This window comes from Hypanus sabinus, chromosome 13, assembly GCF_030144855.1.
Source record: "Hypanus sabinus isolate sHypSab1 chromosome 13, sHypSab1.hap1, whole genome shotgun sequence".
NCBI lineage: Eukaryota > Metazoa > Chordata > Chondrichthyes > Myliobatiformes > Dasyatidae > Hypanus > Hypanus sabinus.
Window position 1 is genome coordinate 43,222,630 of NC_082718.1, and position 16,993 is coordinate 43,239,622.

Here is a 16,993-nt window from a genome sequence, read left to right on the forward strand (position 1 = left end):
AATGAGAACACAGGCAAGCAGTAGAAATTGGCTGAATTAGTTTAAAACGCATTATAAAACCATTAGTACAAAACGGCAACTTGTATTTTGTTGCTTGATATATAAAATTCATTAAACAAATTTAAAACAAAGTCCTTTGCCCCTGAACATAATTTTACCAGCACAATATTACAAAGCTATAGAATATATAATCTTTGAGAGGCCTATTTATGGTGAGGAAGTGTCTCATCAAATGGCTACATTTTGGAGTAAAGAGAATTAGAGGCATGAGAGAGGCCACAATTGATTGGAAAAGGACACTGGCAGGGATGATGGCACAGCAGCAATGGCTGGAATTTCTGGAAACAATTCAGAAGGCACAGGATATTTACACTTTAACAGAAAAGAAATAGTTAAAAGGAAAGATGACACAACCATGGCCAGCAAGAGAAGTTAAGCCAACATAAAAGGCAAAAAGAGGGCAAAAAACTAGTGGGAAGTTAGAGGATTGGGAAGCTTTTAAAAACCAACAGAAAGCAACTAAGTTATTATGGTAAAGATGGAAGAGGAAAGTAAGCTAGCCAATAATATTAAAGAGGATATGAAAAGTTTCTTCAGATATATAAAGTGTAAAAGATAGACGAGAGTGGATATAATAAGACCAGAAGACATTGGAGAAGAATTAGGCCATTTGGCTCATCAAGTCTGTTCCGCCATTTATCATAGCTGATCCTATCAATCTTGGCCTTAAATCCACCCGATGACCTGGCCTCCATAGCTGCCTGTGGTTACAAATTCCACAAATTCTCCACCCTCAGGCTAAAGAAATCTCTCTGCATCTCTGTTTTAAATTAGCACCCTCTATCCTGAGCCTGTGCCCTCTTGTCCTAGAAACCCCACCATGGGAAACATCCTTTCCATATCTACTCTGTCTAGGCCTTTCAACATTCAAAAGGTTTCAATAAGATCCCCCTCATCTTTCTAAATTCCAGTGAGTACAGACCCAGAGGCATCAAACGTTCCTCATATGATAATCCTTTCATTCTTGGATCATCTGTGTGAACTTCCTCTCAACCCTCTCCAAAGCCAGCACATCTTTTCTAAGATGAGGAGCCCAAAACTGTTCACAATGTTCAAGGTAAGGCCTCACCAGTGCCTAATAAGGCCTCAGTATCACATCCCTGCTCCTGTATTCTAGACCTCTTGAAATGAATAACATTGCATTTGCCTTCCTCACCACTGACTACAAATTCACCTTTAGGATATTCTGTACAAGAACTCCAAATCCCTTTGCATTTCAGATTTTTGGATTTTCTTTCCACTTAGAAAATAGTCTGCACATCTATTTCTTCTACAAAAGTGTATGACGATGCATTTTCCAACATCGTATTTAATTTGCCACTTTCTTGCCCGTTCTCCTAAGTCCTTCTGTATCCTACCCATTTCTTCAATGCTACCTGCTCCTCCACCAATCTCTGTATCATCTGCAAACTTGGCAACAAATCCATCTATACCATCACTGATATACAGCATAAAAAGCAGTCACAACACCGACCCCTGTGGAACACCACTAGTCACTGTCAGCCAACCAGTAAAGGATCTTTTTATTTCCACTCACTGCCTCCTACCAATCAGTTAATACTCAAACCATACCAGTAATTTTCCTCTAATATCATGAGTTCTTAACTTAGTAAGTAGCCTCATGTGTGAAACCTTGTCAAAGGCCTTCTAAAAATCCAAATATAGAACATCCACTGCATCCTCTTTACCTAACCTACTTGAAATCTCCTCAAAGAATTCCAACAGGTTCATCAAGCAAGATTTTCCCTTAAGGAAACCATGGTGACTTTGTCCTATCTTGTCTTGTGTCATCAAATACTCCATAATTTCATCCTTAAAAATTGTTTCCAACATCTTCCCAACCATTGAGGTCAGGCTAACCGGTCTATAATTTCCTTTCTGCTAACTCCCTCCTTTTTTAAAGAGTGGAGTGACATTTGCAATTTTCCAGTCAACATTAGAGTCGATTATCAAGGATGAGGTCTCAGGGTACTTGGAGGTACATGACAAAATAGGCCAAGGTCAGCATGGTTTCCTCAAGTGAAAATCTTGCCTGACAAATCTGTTGGAATTCTTTAAAGAAGTAGGATAGACAAACAAGAATTGATTAATGTTGTCTACTTAGATTTTCAGAAGACCTTTGACAAGGTGCCATACATGAGGCTGCTTAACAAGCTACAAGCCTATGGTATTACAGTAAAGAATCCAACACGGATAAAGCAGTGTTTGATTGGCGGGAGGTAAAGAGTGAGAACAAAAGGAGCCTTTTCTGGTTGGCTGCTGGTGACTAGTGATGTTCAATTATTTGGATGATGGAATGGATGGCTTTGTTGTAAAGTTTGCAGATGATATGAAGATAGGTGGACGGACATATAGCTTTGAGGAAGTAGAGAGGATACAGAAGGACAGATTAGAAGAATGGGCATAGAAATGGCCGATGGAATACCGTGTCAGAAAGTATATGGTCATGCACTTTAGTAGAAGAAATGAAAATGTTTTCTATTTCCTAAATGGAGAGTAAATACAAAAAAACTGGGACACAAAGGGACTTGGGAGTCCACGTGCAGGATTCCCTAAAGGTTAATTTGCAGGTTCAGTCCGTGGTGACAAAGGCAAATGCAATGTTAGCATTCATTTCAAGATGATTAGAATATAAAAACAGGGATGTAATGTTGAAACTTTATAAAGCACTGGTAATGTCTCACTTACGAGTATTGTGAGCAGTTTTGAGCCCCTTATTTTATAAAGGATGTGCTGAAACTGAATAGGGTTCAAAGGAGGTTCATGATAATGATTCCAGGATTGAATGGCTTGTCATATTAAGGGCTTTTACTAGCCCTGGGCATGTATACACTGGAATTCAGAAGGATGAGGGGTGACCTCATTGAAATCTATTGAATGATAGATGTGGAGAGGATGTAGGAAAGTTTAAGACCAGAGGGCACAATCTCAAAATAGAGGGGCTTCCTTTCAGAATGGAGATGAGGAGGAATTTCTTTGGCCGGAGAGTGGTGAATTTGTGGAATTCTTCAACACAGGCACCTGTGGAGGCCAAGTCTTTATTTAAGGCAGAGGTTGATACATTCTTGATTGGTCAGGGCATGAAGGGACATGGGGTGAAGGCAGGAGATCAGGGCTGAGATGAAAATTGGATCAGTTGTGATGAAATGATGAAGCATTCTTGAGGTGCCTAAAGGCTTAATTCCGCTCCTGTATCTTACGGTCTTAATTAAATGTCACTTTTGATTTTTTGGCACATGGTATATTCTGGAGTCCACGTTGCAGGATAAAATACTATTTTCTAATTTAGTTAGATTCGAATTAGAATTTTCAAATTTAATCGGCAGACAGTAGTGTGACAAAGCAAAGCTAGTGGAGAGCGCACTGTGATGTGGGGATTTGTGTCATCAGTGAACTGATAATTCCTTGTGTATGTGATTAGGCACAACATTTTCATGAGAAGTGGGAGGGGGAGGTACCTGCAGGTGACCCCATTGATTATTATTACCAGACAAATAAGAGCTGAGTTAAGAGGAGATACTGGATGACAGTGATATAGTTAACAACGTTAAAGGCTGCAGACAAGCTCGAAAATGTGTGGAGGGTTATTTCACCCTGTTTAGTAATCGGTCACACAGAGGAACTTATCAACTTTAATGAGGGCCATTTTATTGTTGTAGCTGCAAGGCAAACTGAGGGTTGTTCAAACACGTTAGCAAATTTCGTGCAGATTTATGAAGTGAAGGTATGTCGGAAGTTTTTGGAAAGGATGGTTGGTAAACACTATCTGTCTGTTGATCATGGGGCAGCACCTTAGCGCAAACACAATTATCAGCTGACAACCCTAGTCCACAGATGCTCAAACCAATTACAACACTCCCAACGCTGTAACCAGCTGATTTTATAGCGAGAGACCTGTGTAGATATTGTTCCTCATCACATACACAAGGAATTATTTATTCTATGCGGCTTAATATTGTACCTTGACCACTCGGGCAATAAAGCAGTTCAAAAGAGATGCCTGTAATTATGTCAGAAAGAAAAGCATTGTGCTCACAGCTGCAGTGATGCATGGATAATGAACTCAGAAAAAAAGCTAACAGTATTTAAAACACATCACACATTCATTTTTAAAACTAAAAGTGACCATGGGGGCTGAAAAATCACATAAAAACTAAATCTTTTTCTAAAAAATCTTGTGTCAGTCCAGGTAACTCTGCTCTGAAACCTTCATTAAAATGTAATCAACTTCCACAATATATAATCAAAGTGTTATGTGCAGACATTTATGGTTGATTAAAGCACAGGGCAATAGAATGTTCACTCCCTGTCTGCTCATTAATGAAATAACCTGGTGCAGGATATAAGGAAGTGATTAATGAAAGTTAGTTTTAAGGTTACATGTTCAGAGAAAGGCTGCAGGAAAGAGAATGTTGTAAAACATCTTTTGGCCTGCTCTCAACATTAAGTGAACTGTGAAAATAACTTGCCTCGTTGTAGTTCGTGAGCCAGGACCCCAAATTTGGGCCATCGGAACCATCTGGGGGAAATAATTCTTATAGTGATTTTTGGAAACGTATCCACCCCAAGTACCAGAAAATATGCGATAGCATTGCAACGGTGGTAGCTTGCTTGTTAACTTCCTTACTGTAAGAACTTTGCCTATGTGCTTTGCCTATGATAAGATGAATTGTGCCAGGTATCTGTCCCCTTACTTTGCTCAGCTGATGAACCTCCCAGAGAAGAATCCTTCTGTGTATGAGGCCTTCAAGACTGGCCAATTCTCAATGCAGCTGTCAAGTAACAACCCCTTTGTGCAGGTCCCTGTGGACCAGGCGATTGAAACCACAGTGAACAAAGACACACAAGCTCCTGGAGGCACATCATAGCTCAGCCTGAATGCTGGAGATATCAAGCGTTACTACAGAACAGCTGAGCACCGCAGTGCATTCCTGGGACAGTGAAGGGAGATTTGTCAAGGCAACAAATCAGAGCTTTGTCATGCAGAGCTACAGTGGCCAAGAATCCAGAAAGATAAGGACCCAGTTTCAGCAGTGGTCAGCCTCATACATCAAGTCAAGTTGATTTTTATTGTCATTTCGACCATAAACTGCTGGTACAGTACACAGTAAAAACAAAACAACATTCCTCCAGGACCCTGGTGCTACATGAACCAACACAAAATAATACTAGACTATGGGAGACAACTCAAGTCTACACTAGACTACCTAAAACAACACAAAAACTACACTAGACTACAGACCTACACAGGATTACATAAAGTGCACAAAACAGTGAAGGGCAATACATTAATTAATAATTAATAAACAAGACAATAGGCACAGTAGAGGACAAATTTCAATATAATAATAAATGATGTAGCTATCAGTCCAGACTCTGGGTATTGAGGAATCTGATGGCTTGGGGGAAGAAACTGTTGCATAGTCTGGTCATGAGAGCCCAAATGCTTCAGTGGCTTTTGCCAGATGGCAAGAGGGAGAAGAGTTTGTATGAGGGGTGCGTGGGGTCCTTCATAATGCTGTTAGCTTTGCGGGTGCAGCGTGTGGTGTAAATGTCTGTGATGGCGGGAAGAGAGACCCCAGTGATCTACTCAACTGACTTCACTATCCGCTGCAGAATCTTGTGATTTGAGTTCCCGAACCAGGCAGTCGTGCAACTTCTGACCAGCAACAGGGAAACTCAGGACACATTCTTAGAATTGGGTCAGGAATGGGACCTCTCCCCAGAACTGATGGACAAACTGGAGGCACTTACATGTCTCCTGTATGCCCCAAAAGCATCGACCACCAAGGTCAATGAGCTCAGGTATCACCCTTTCTGTGCCAAAAAAGGTGAATCGAAAGTCATCAACTCCCACCATGCAAGGACTGCTTAACAAAACATGCACACTGAGGCAACTACCAGGCTGATATATGAAGATGCTTGGAGAAGAACCCACAAGTGCCAAGCCCTGTTGGCAGAGGATGGAAGATGGAGAGAGAAGAGGAAGCTGAACAGTTGGTGGTGCTCTAGATGGAAGGCCAGCCAGCACCCAATGCCGTCCTGGATCTACTGGCCTGTAACTGTCCAAAAAATTTTTCACTCCGAAGATGTATGTGTGTTGCAAATGGCCTTTGGTGTACTGACATGTGTAGACTGGCAGACTGTGAGAACCAGGCATCCACCTCAGAGAGTGAGGAAAGTTCAGATGAAGATGTGGAAGACGTGGAAAATTTTTATGATTATTAATAGGTTATGAAAGTATGGAAAACAAAGTAGGGAAAGCAGTCTTTGATTAAATATATTCATTTTGCAACCAAATGGGGGCTAAGTTATGGCTGTGTGGAACCCCACATTGCAATTATTGTACTGTAATTCTATATGCTATGACAAAAGCTTAAGATTGTTTTGATTTGATACAACAATATGGAAAATATCATGACATTGATAAAACTCCAGAAATCTCTCCAAATGAGGTTTTTTTTTACCTTGGGGGGGGGGTAACATATTCTGCTGTACTGATGTTAAATATGGAATATATACAAAAAATGATTATTTTATAAATACCTGAATAAATTCTATACAAATCTATGTGATTATATGTGTCCTAGGGTTTTTATTGACTTTTTCCAACAGACGAATATTTTTCTAAAAATTAAATGATTCACTCTACTGAAATTGGGCACTGTATTGTGAGTGCCACCAATGACAGAGTTTTCAATGTAGAATTTTATAACAACATTTGATGAAAAGTGCTTGAACTCAGCTATCATTGTGACAAATTTCAATGTTGAGGGATCACTGATGACAAAATACCACCAGGTTGAATGTATATGTTGTACTTTATATTGGCCACTTTTCAGAAATGCTTATTTTAGGGTAGTCTTATAAAATGTATGATAGCACACATAAAGCTACCACCGGAGCAATGCAAAGATGTACACTTTGCCAAAAATCACTATGACCATTATTCCCCTCAGATGGTAACAACCAACTCTACTGGCTCACAGACTATTGCTATTGTTGTTTTACAATGTGCCTCAGTTGATGTACATCATTGGCAGGGTATTAATAATTCTTTGGAATTATGTAATTTAAATAAATTCCTTTTAAGTAGCTGGTGAGTGAGTTTGAAAACGCTAGCTTTTCTTCTCCCCAATTGGTTATAATTATTTGGCATTAAATCCTTCTTTCTCAACATTAGGGGATTCTGACTCTGCTGTTTTGTATTTCTGATTGACCACAGAAAAGTTGATGTTTCTGACATGGCACCACAGAAGTGTGGCACTGTGGCGACCCACTTTCCAGCGCACTTGAACCGGCTCACCAAGTGGTGCACGCCGGCATTGAGGCCGATCCCAAAAAGGGCACCAAGCCTGCTTCACCAGCAAGGGGAAAAGCCCGCGTGCGGGACGGGACTGTGAATATGTGCCCCCTACAGCATTCCCGCCCGGGGAGGGCGGGAACAGGAAGGCTTTAAAGCGAGGCCGCGAAGTTTGAATAAACCTCCTTTGCAACTGCAACTCACCGACTGCGTGTCGTTATTTCAGCGCTGCGTGTAGCACACCGCTACAATTGGTGACCCCAACGGCCCAAACGATATTTGGACCGGAGATGAATGACGCCACATCTGTTCAAGCAGTTTCATTAAAACTGCCAAGCTTCTGGATGCTGCGACCTCACCTATGGTTCCAGCAAGCAGAAGCCCAATTCCACATTCGGCAGATAACCTCGGATGCCACATGTTACTACTACGTGGTGAGCTCCCTTGACCAGGAGACAGCTACCCAGGCTGAGGAGTTCATACAGTCACCCCCGGAGGATGACAAATACACAGAATTCAAAGCCCTGCTTGTAAGGACTTTCGGACTCTAACGGAACGAGTGAGCTGCCCGCTTACTGCACCTGGATGGTTTGGGAGACAGGCTGCCATCGGCTTTGATGAATGAGATGCTGTCCCTGGCTGGAGGACACAAGCCCTGCCTCATTTGAGCAGGCGTTCCTGGAGCAGCTGCCCGAGAACATACGCCTGCTGCTGTCCGACGCGGATTTCAGCGACCGCTGGAAGGTGGCGGCCTGGGCAGACATGCTGTGGAAAGCCAAGAAGGAGAGTGGGACGTCTATCGCACAGATCACCAGGCCACGCTCCTGGCAGCAAACCAGACCAGGCCCAGCTGCAGAGCCCACTAACCCCAGAGGCAGGGGTGAGGAGACCAACGAACAATGATGTTTCTACCACCAGCAGTGGGGTGCAGAAGCCTGCCGCTGTAGCCCGCCCTGCAAGTTCCCGTGAAACGCCAGGGCCAGCCGCTGCTGATGGCAACGGTGGCTGGCCATCGGGATAGTCTCCTGTATGTCTGGGACAAGCAGTCGGGACGCTGCTTTTTGGTCGACACTGGAGCTGAGATCAGCGTCTTACCTCCGACGAGTTATGACACCCGCAACAGAGAACCGGGTCCCACCCTGAGGGCTGCAAACGGCAGCACAGTAAGGACCTACGGCACCCGTACGGTGCAGCTACAGTTCGGCTCCAGCCAGTTCATGTGGGACTTCACACTGGCCGCCGTAGCCCAACCGCTCCTGGGAGCAGATTTTTTTGCGAGCTCACAGTCTACTGGTCGACCTGCAAGGGAGGAGACTGGTCCACTCCGAGACCTTTCAAACGTTCTCCCTGGGTGAAGCCCAGTTGCCGGCCCCACACCTAGACTCCATCACGCTGTCCGACAACGACTACACCAGAGTCCTGGCAGATTTCCCATTGGTTCATGGCAGCCATGCCCAGACACGGCGTACAGCACCACATCCCGACACAAGGACCACCCCTCCACGCCCGTGCTCAAAGGCAAGATCTGACTGGCAAAGGAGGAGTTCAAGAGGATGGAGGAATTAGGGATCATACGGTGGTCTGACAGCCCATGGGCCTCCCCCCTGCACATGATGCCCAAAGCAAGGGGGGGGCTGGGGACCATGCGACGACTACCGCAGGCTGAACGAGGCTACAACACCGGACCGCTACTCTGTGCCGCACATTCAGGACTTTGCAGCAAACCTGCACAGCGCACGGATCTTCTCCAAGGTAGACCTCGTCTGGGGATACCATCAAATCCTGATGCATCTGGACGACGTCCCCAAAACGGCACTCATCACCCCGTTCGGCTTAAAGAATGCCGCACAGACGTTCCAGTGGTTAATGGATGCGGTGGGACGCGACCTGGACTTCGCTTTCATCTATTTGGACGACATCCTCATAGCCAGCAGTAGTCGTCAGGAGCATCTGTCCCACCTCCGTCAACTCTACTGACTGAGTGAATATGGCCTGACAATCAACCCGGCCAAATGCCAGTTCTGGCTCGACACCATCGACTTCCTGGGCCACAGGATTACTAAAGACGGGGCATCCCCTCTGCCCGCCAAGGTAGATGCAGTCTGCCATTTCCCCTGACCCAACACAATCAAAGGCCTTCAGGAATTCGTGGGTATGGTGAATTTCTACCACCACTTCCTCCCTTCAGTAGCCCGAATCATGCGCCCCCTGTTTGCCCTGATGTCAGGTAAGGGCAAGGACATTACCTGGGACGAGGAGTCCACTGCCGCTTTTGTTAAAACCAAAAAGCCTTGGCAAACGCCGCAATGCTAGTGCACCCCAGAACGGACGTCCCTACCACCCTCACAGTGGATGCACCTAACAAGGCAGTTGGTGGAGTGCTGGAACAACTCATCAAGGGTCGCTAGCAACCCCTGGCGTTTTTCAGCAAACACCTATGACCACCCGAGCTCAAATACAGTGCTTTCGACTGGGAACTGTTGGCGCTGTACCTGGCAATCCGACATTTCAGGTACTTCTTAGAAGGTAGGCCCTCCATCGCGTTCACGGAGCACAAACCGCTCACCTTTGCGTTCACGAAAGCATCCGACCCCTGGTCGTCCCGCCAGTAGCGACATCTGTCCTACATCTCTGAATACACGACGGATGTCCGGCATGTCTCGGGAAAGGACAATGTCATGGCGGACGGTCTCTCCAGACCTAACATCCAAGCCCTGTGCCAGGGGGTAGACTATGAAGCGCTGGCGGAAGTACAGCAGGCAGACGAGGAGATCCCTAGTTACAGAACCGCAGTCTCCGGTTTGCAGCTCCAGGACTTCCCCATAGGCCCAGGTGAGAGGACCCTACTCTGTGATGTCACCACCGGCCAACCCCGCCCCGTCGTCCCAGCAGCCTGGCGGTGGCACATTTTCAACTCCCTTCACAACTTAGCGCACCCCTCCATCAGGACAACCATCTGGATGGTAGCCAACAGGTTCGTTTGGCACAGATTCCACAAGCAGGTCAGTGAATGGGCCAAAACGTGCATGCACTGCCGAACAGCCAAGGTACAACGGCACATCAAAGCCCTGCCGCAGCAGTTCCACTCCACCTGCCGGCGTTTCGACCACATTCATGTGGATATCGTAGGCCCCCTGCCAGTGTCCAGACTACCATGGACCGGTCCACAAGATGGCCAGAGGCGGTCCCACTCACCGACACCACCTCCGAATCCTGCGCCCGAGAACTAATCGCAACCTGGGTATCTCGCTTTGGTGTACCGGCCCACATTATCTCCGAAAGAGGCGCCCAGTTCACAGCCTGTGGTCAGCTATGGCCAGCCTTTTGGGGACACAGCTGCACCACACAACTGCCTACCACCCACAGTCGAACGGAGTAGTGGAGCGTTTCCACCGTCACCTGAAGTCGGCTCTCATGGCCCGCCTCAAAGGGCCTAACTGGGTGGACGAGCTTCCCTGGGTCCTGCTCGGAATCCGCATGGCGCCCAAGGAGGATCTGCACACCTCGTCGGCTGAGTTGGTGTACGGCGCACCCCTGGTCGTCCCAGGAGAGTTCATACCAGCCCCAAGGGGGTAAGAGGAAGAACCCGCAGCAGTCCTGGACAGACTACGCGAGAGGCTCGGTAACCTGGCCCCCATACCCACTTCACAGCATGGGCAGAACCCAACCTGTGTACCCAAAGACCTGCAGAACAGTAAGCTTGTTTTTGTACTATGGGGCAGACACTGGACACCGCTACAACAGCCCTATGAGGGGCAGTTTACAGTGATCAGAAACAACGGGTCCACATTTGTGCTGGACATTGGGGGGAAAGAGGAGGTTTTCACAGTGGACCGACTCAAACCTGCCCATGTGGACGGCGCAGCCGGTCGAGATTCAGGCACCACGGCGCAGAGGCAGACCTCCCAAACAGGGACCGACCCAGACTCAGGACATTGGGGGGTGTATTGCTGGTTCTTGGGGGGGGGGGAGTTATGTGGCGACCCACTTACCAGCGCACTCGAACCGGCTCACAAAGTGGCGTACGCTGGCATTGAGGCAGGTCCCAAAGAGGGCGCCAGGCCTTCTTCACCAGCAAGGGGAAAAGCCCACGCGCGGGATGATACTGTGAATATGCGCCCCCTACAGCATTCCCCCCCGGGAAGGGCGGGAACAGGAAGGCTTTAAAGCGAGGCCGTGAAATTTGAATAAACATCCTTTGCAACTGCAACTCACTGACTATGTGTTGTTATTTCAGCGCTGCGTGTAGTGCACCGCTACAGCACGACAAAACAATGTCAATTGAGCTGCTGAGGGAATTCTCCAGAATTCTCATTTCTGGTAGTGGTGCATGTTCCAGCCCTGGCAGACGTCAGGCTGGCTCTCAAACTGACCATTGTGATCAATGGTCATGAGAAAGCACATGCCGTTGCCTTCCCAATCACTACGATTAAGGCCAGTTTGAAGACGTCTCTACCACTACTGTGTCACCTCGGGAAAACAGGAGTCAACACACTCAATCACTGTCACACCATCATCAAGAACGTCCCACACCCCCACTTCGGCAAGTCTGATCGCCTTGCTGTACTTTTACTCCAGACAGAAACTGATGACTGTGGTGCCAGTTGCTCTGATGACAAAGGTATAGTCAAGGGAAGTGGAGGAGCACTTACAGGACTGCTTTGAATCACTGGACTGGATCTTCAAATTTTAAGTCAATGACTTTATCAAGACTTGTGCGGTTGAGTGTGTACTTTCTAGAACTTAGCGAGTCTTCCTAAACCAGAAGTCATGGATAAAACAGGAGACTCACAGTCTGCTGAGGGCTAGATATGTGGTGCTCAAGACTGACAATCCAGAATCGTATAATTGAATCAAGTTCGCGGGTCTGGTGAGTGACACAGAAACCACTGACTGCGAATAAGAATATGAATCATTGATTTACAAAGGGTAAAAAAAAATCAACCTAACATTCTTGTTTCCCCAAGTTACACAAATTACAAATCTAAGATTTCAACAAACAGATACTTAGATAAAAGTGCTTGCGGGGCTTCCCAAGGGTTCTGTACCATGAGGCTTAGAGACAAAAGAAAAGGGGAAAAAGCTTCCACTGTGCTCGTCTTTATACCCGGAACATTTGAAACAGGACACCGAGCAGCCAACCAATGGGAAGTGCAGTTCCAGTTTCTAGGCTAACCAATCATGACAGAAGCAGCTGAGACAAGCAGAACAAGCCACACCCCCCACAGGACACTTACCCTTCAAAAGTCACGACCCCACGATGATCTGACCCTCAGACATATAAAATGCAAACACATCACCCAGTACTGTAAACTCAAAAGTCATCCCCCCCCCCCCCGAGTATACTACAGTAGTCCATCAGCCTCCCTGCACTGGAAAAGACCACCAGCCCCACCCTGAAGTGTAATAGCTAATGAGCTGATCCTCCCACTTAATCTTATACACTGTTGTGATCAACCAGGTGAGTGATGTTACCCGACCCATCAGGGATGTAGGTGCAGCTTTGTTGACCAATTACAATACAGGTGCCACCTTTTTTTTGTGAGCAGGTCATCTAAGGCCATCAAAATCAGTTCTCGGGACAGTCTGGACATGCTGAGAAAACCTATCAGTCAAAACCTTCCTTCCTTTGTAATAGCTTTTATTATGCCAACCAGCATGGGCAAGGTGCTCAATCAGGGCACCAGGGTGGCATACATATGGCACCACATATCAACCGCACCACCCTGTGGGGACCATGGGTAGACCTTGGAACTGCATATCCAATAAGTGCCATTTAGCCCTATCCCCACAGTAGGATCGTTGCCCTGCCACATTAAAGCTTGAATCTCCACAGTACTGGACTGCCAGCAGCTTCTAATTGCTGTACCTTTAACAGCTGACAAGCTATCTGTACATCTTCTAACTTTGCAGCCTGAGTCTGGGCCATCAACAGTAATTCTCTCAGAATACTACAGCGCTGATTCAGGTCACCATCTCATTCTTAAGACCCACAATCATTTTATACTGGTGATGTACAAGATGATAACTGCAAACAGCCAGAAAGCATCCTGTTGGCTATCTTTTCTCCTGGGAAAACCCAACATTTGAAGTATGGAAACAACGTGCTGTCCCATTTCAACCCTGGTGAAATCTTACTGGTCTGACCAAACTACTGGTATTCCATAACCCATGAGTAGGTTAGTGAGTCTCTCAAAGCCTGTGCTATTATCTGTCTACCCCAGGGTTTAGTACCCCTCATACTGGGGGGCAGGTCCCCTCTTTTAAATTACCTTTGAAAGAAATGCATTTTCTGCTCAAACAACAAACCCTGCTTACAGGGCCAAATTTATTTATTTACTTATTTACAAACAGTAAAAAAAATTCAACCAAGCATTCTTGTTCCCCCAGGTTACACAAAATACAAAGCTGAGTATTAGTTGAAAGTTAAAAGTGTGCATGGGGCATACCTTCCTAAGGATCTTGTGCCATGTGCTCCAGAGACAAAGGAAAAGAGAAAAACTTCCAGATGTGCTAGTCTTTGTACCCAGAATATTTGAAACTGGACACCAGGCAGCCAACCAATAGGAAGAGCAGCTGAAGTTTCCAAACTAACCAATCACTACAGAAGCAGCTTTCAACAAGCAGAATAAGCTGAACCTTCCACAAGACAAGAATCCAACAAGAAGCCCTGGTGTATCCTACAGGAGGCCATCATGGGAGTGAAAATGCAACTCCAAGTGAAATTAGAGACACTTTCAGATGCGCAACAGTTGTGGCAGTGTTTGCAGGATGTCACTTCCTAAAGGCCTAAGCTAACATAATCGGCAGTGATGCTTCATTTCCAGATGAGCTCAAGTGCCTTTTATGCATGCTTGAAAGGGAGAAAAACATTATTCCTGTCTGACATCCCCACAGCATCTAGTGACCCTGTGATCTCTCCCATGGAGGCTGACATCAGTACGTTCTTCAAGAAGATATACACTCACAAGGCATCGAGCCCTGATGGTGTGCTTAGCTGGGTACCAAAACCTTGTTCTGACCAACTGGTTGAAGGACACCCTTCAACCTCTCACTGCTAAGGTCTAAGGTTCCCACCTGCTTCAAAAGGGCACCAACCGTTCCAGTGTTCATGACAGCATGGTGGGCTGGCTCAATGGCCATCACATCAATCGTAATAAAGTGCTTCAAGAGGCTGTTTGTGGATAGAATTAGCTCCTACCTGAGCGAGTATCCGTGTCTACGGATATTCACCTACTGCCACAACAGACCTATTGGAGACAAATCTCTCTGGCTCTCAACTCAGCTCTGGAGCACCTAGACAACAGCAAAATGTACATCAGGTGACTGGTAATCAATTACAGCTCAGTATCATCCCCTCGGTACTTATTGAAAAAAGCTTCAGAAACTGGACCTCTGTACCTCTCTCTGTATCTGATCTTTGACAGTCTCTTTGGGAGACAACAGTTAGCACAGATAACAGTAACATCTTCTCGCTGACTCTTAACAGGTGCATTTCAAGGATGCATGCTTAGCCCATTGCTTTACTTTCTATACTCATGACTGCGTAGCTAAGTGATCTATAAATCCGCCATTGACACCACCATTGTTTGTAGGATCACAGATGACAATAAGGTGGCTTACAGAGCACAATAGGTTGGCTGGTTGAATGGTGTCACGAACAACCTCACACTCAGCCTCAGCAAGATCAAGAAAATGATTGTGGACTTCAGGAAAGGGAAGTTGGGAGAACACGCACCACTTCTCACTAAGCGGTCAGCAGCTTCAAGTTCCTGAGTGTCAACATCTCAGAGGATTGAACCTGGGACCAAAACATCAATGTGATCATTAAGAACATACATTTTAGGCTCTGCTTTGTTGGGAGTTTGAGGATAGTATGTCACCAAAGACTTGCAGATTTTAATAGATGTCTGTCACAGAGCATCCTAACTGGTTGCAGAGCCTGATATGGAGGCCCCAATAAACTGGATCACAAGAAGCTTTTGAGGGTAATAGACTTGGCAGCTCCATCATGGGCACAATCCTCTCTGCCACTGAGAACATCTTGAAAACGCAGTGCATCAAGAAGGTTGAATCCACCACTAAGGACCGTCACCATCCAGGACATGCCCTCTTCTCATTACTACTGACAGGGAGCAGGGACAAGAGCCTGAAGATCCACACTCAACCATTTAGGAACAGCTTCTTCCCCTTCACCATCAGATTTCTGAACATGACGATATTACTGCTTCATTTGCACTCTTCTTGTAATTCATATATTTATTTGTGTTTGCACTGTACTGTTGTCACAAATATGACAAATTTCACATCATGTGTCAGTATTAATAAATTTGATTCTGGATTCAATGCTCCAGCCAGTCTTTATCCCTGTTGGCTAAAACGACTTGAATTGTATATCAGTTTATTGTACAAGTGACATGCCACTTGTCTTAGCTCACTGATGCGCCCTAATTCCTTTGTGCTTTTCAGAATTAAAAACATTGCAAATAGAACTCCCAAAGTGTTTGAGCTGCTGCATCTTTGAATTTTGTTCTATTGGCCAATGAGGAAGAAGCATTTTCCAAATGCAGATTTTACAATTTTCCAAAGTCAGGAATATAACTGGACGCTGTACAAACATGCAAGACACAGCATTGCCCGTTTCCAGTGGAAAATTGTTGAAGCCGCAAACACAAGAGATTCTGCAGATGCTGGAAATCCAGAGCAACACACACGCAAGGGGAGGGATGAATGGATAAGGGAATCACAGAGGGGATGATCCTCGAGGAGTGTGGGGTAAAGATGTGTTTGGGGGTAGCATCCTGTTCAAGATGGCGGTGTGCAGAGAGCAATGTTTTGGCTACAAAGTCTCATGGGCTGTTAGGTGAGGATAAGCACCTCTTGCCTCTTGGCTTCTAAGCCATGTTATCACTCAAGAATACATATCACTACAGCTTCAGTAGTGACGAGGGAACATGCAGCTGAAGTTTGTATATCCCTGTATTTGAAGGCGGAGTTTCAAAGTTTTCAATGCATGTGGCAGGATGGAGATTACACTCAAGACCTGCAGTACAAAGGGCCTTAAACCACTCTTTTCCTGCTGTTCAGCACTACTATTCAATAATAAAGAATAATTGTGAAATCCTAGAAAACATGAGAATTGAGCCTAATGGGCCTCCTAATAAGTAGTATGCAGAGCGAATTTCAGGAGGCACCTCCTGGCAAAGTTCATAATCGGGTAGCAGTGATCACTGTTCTCCTCCACATATGTGAGAGTTGGATTACCTTAGTGAGTACCTTCAAATACAACAGATGTACTGCAAATGCTATATCCACTGGCAAGAGAGGTGAACCAATGGGAGTCCCCTCCTCAAAGACAACACTGCCCCAGTTTCATTTGGGCAGATCGTATTGCTTGCATGCCGACACAAAACTTCCAGACTCAATTCAAAACTCTGGCACAGTAAGAGCTTATGAAGGAGCACAGGAAAAGATCAAAGATATTTTTGAAACCTTTAGAAGCAAAATGCAGTTTCCTAACCGAGTCCTGGAATTCCTCAACATGGAGAAGAAGCACTCATGGCAGCACTGGGAACTTAGAGCCCATGCGGTGGGAGTACTCACGATCCATTGTAACCGGTGAAAAGAATG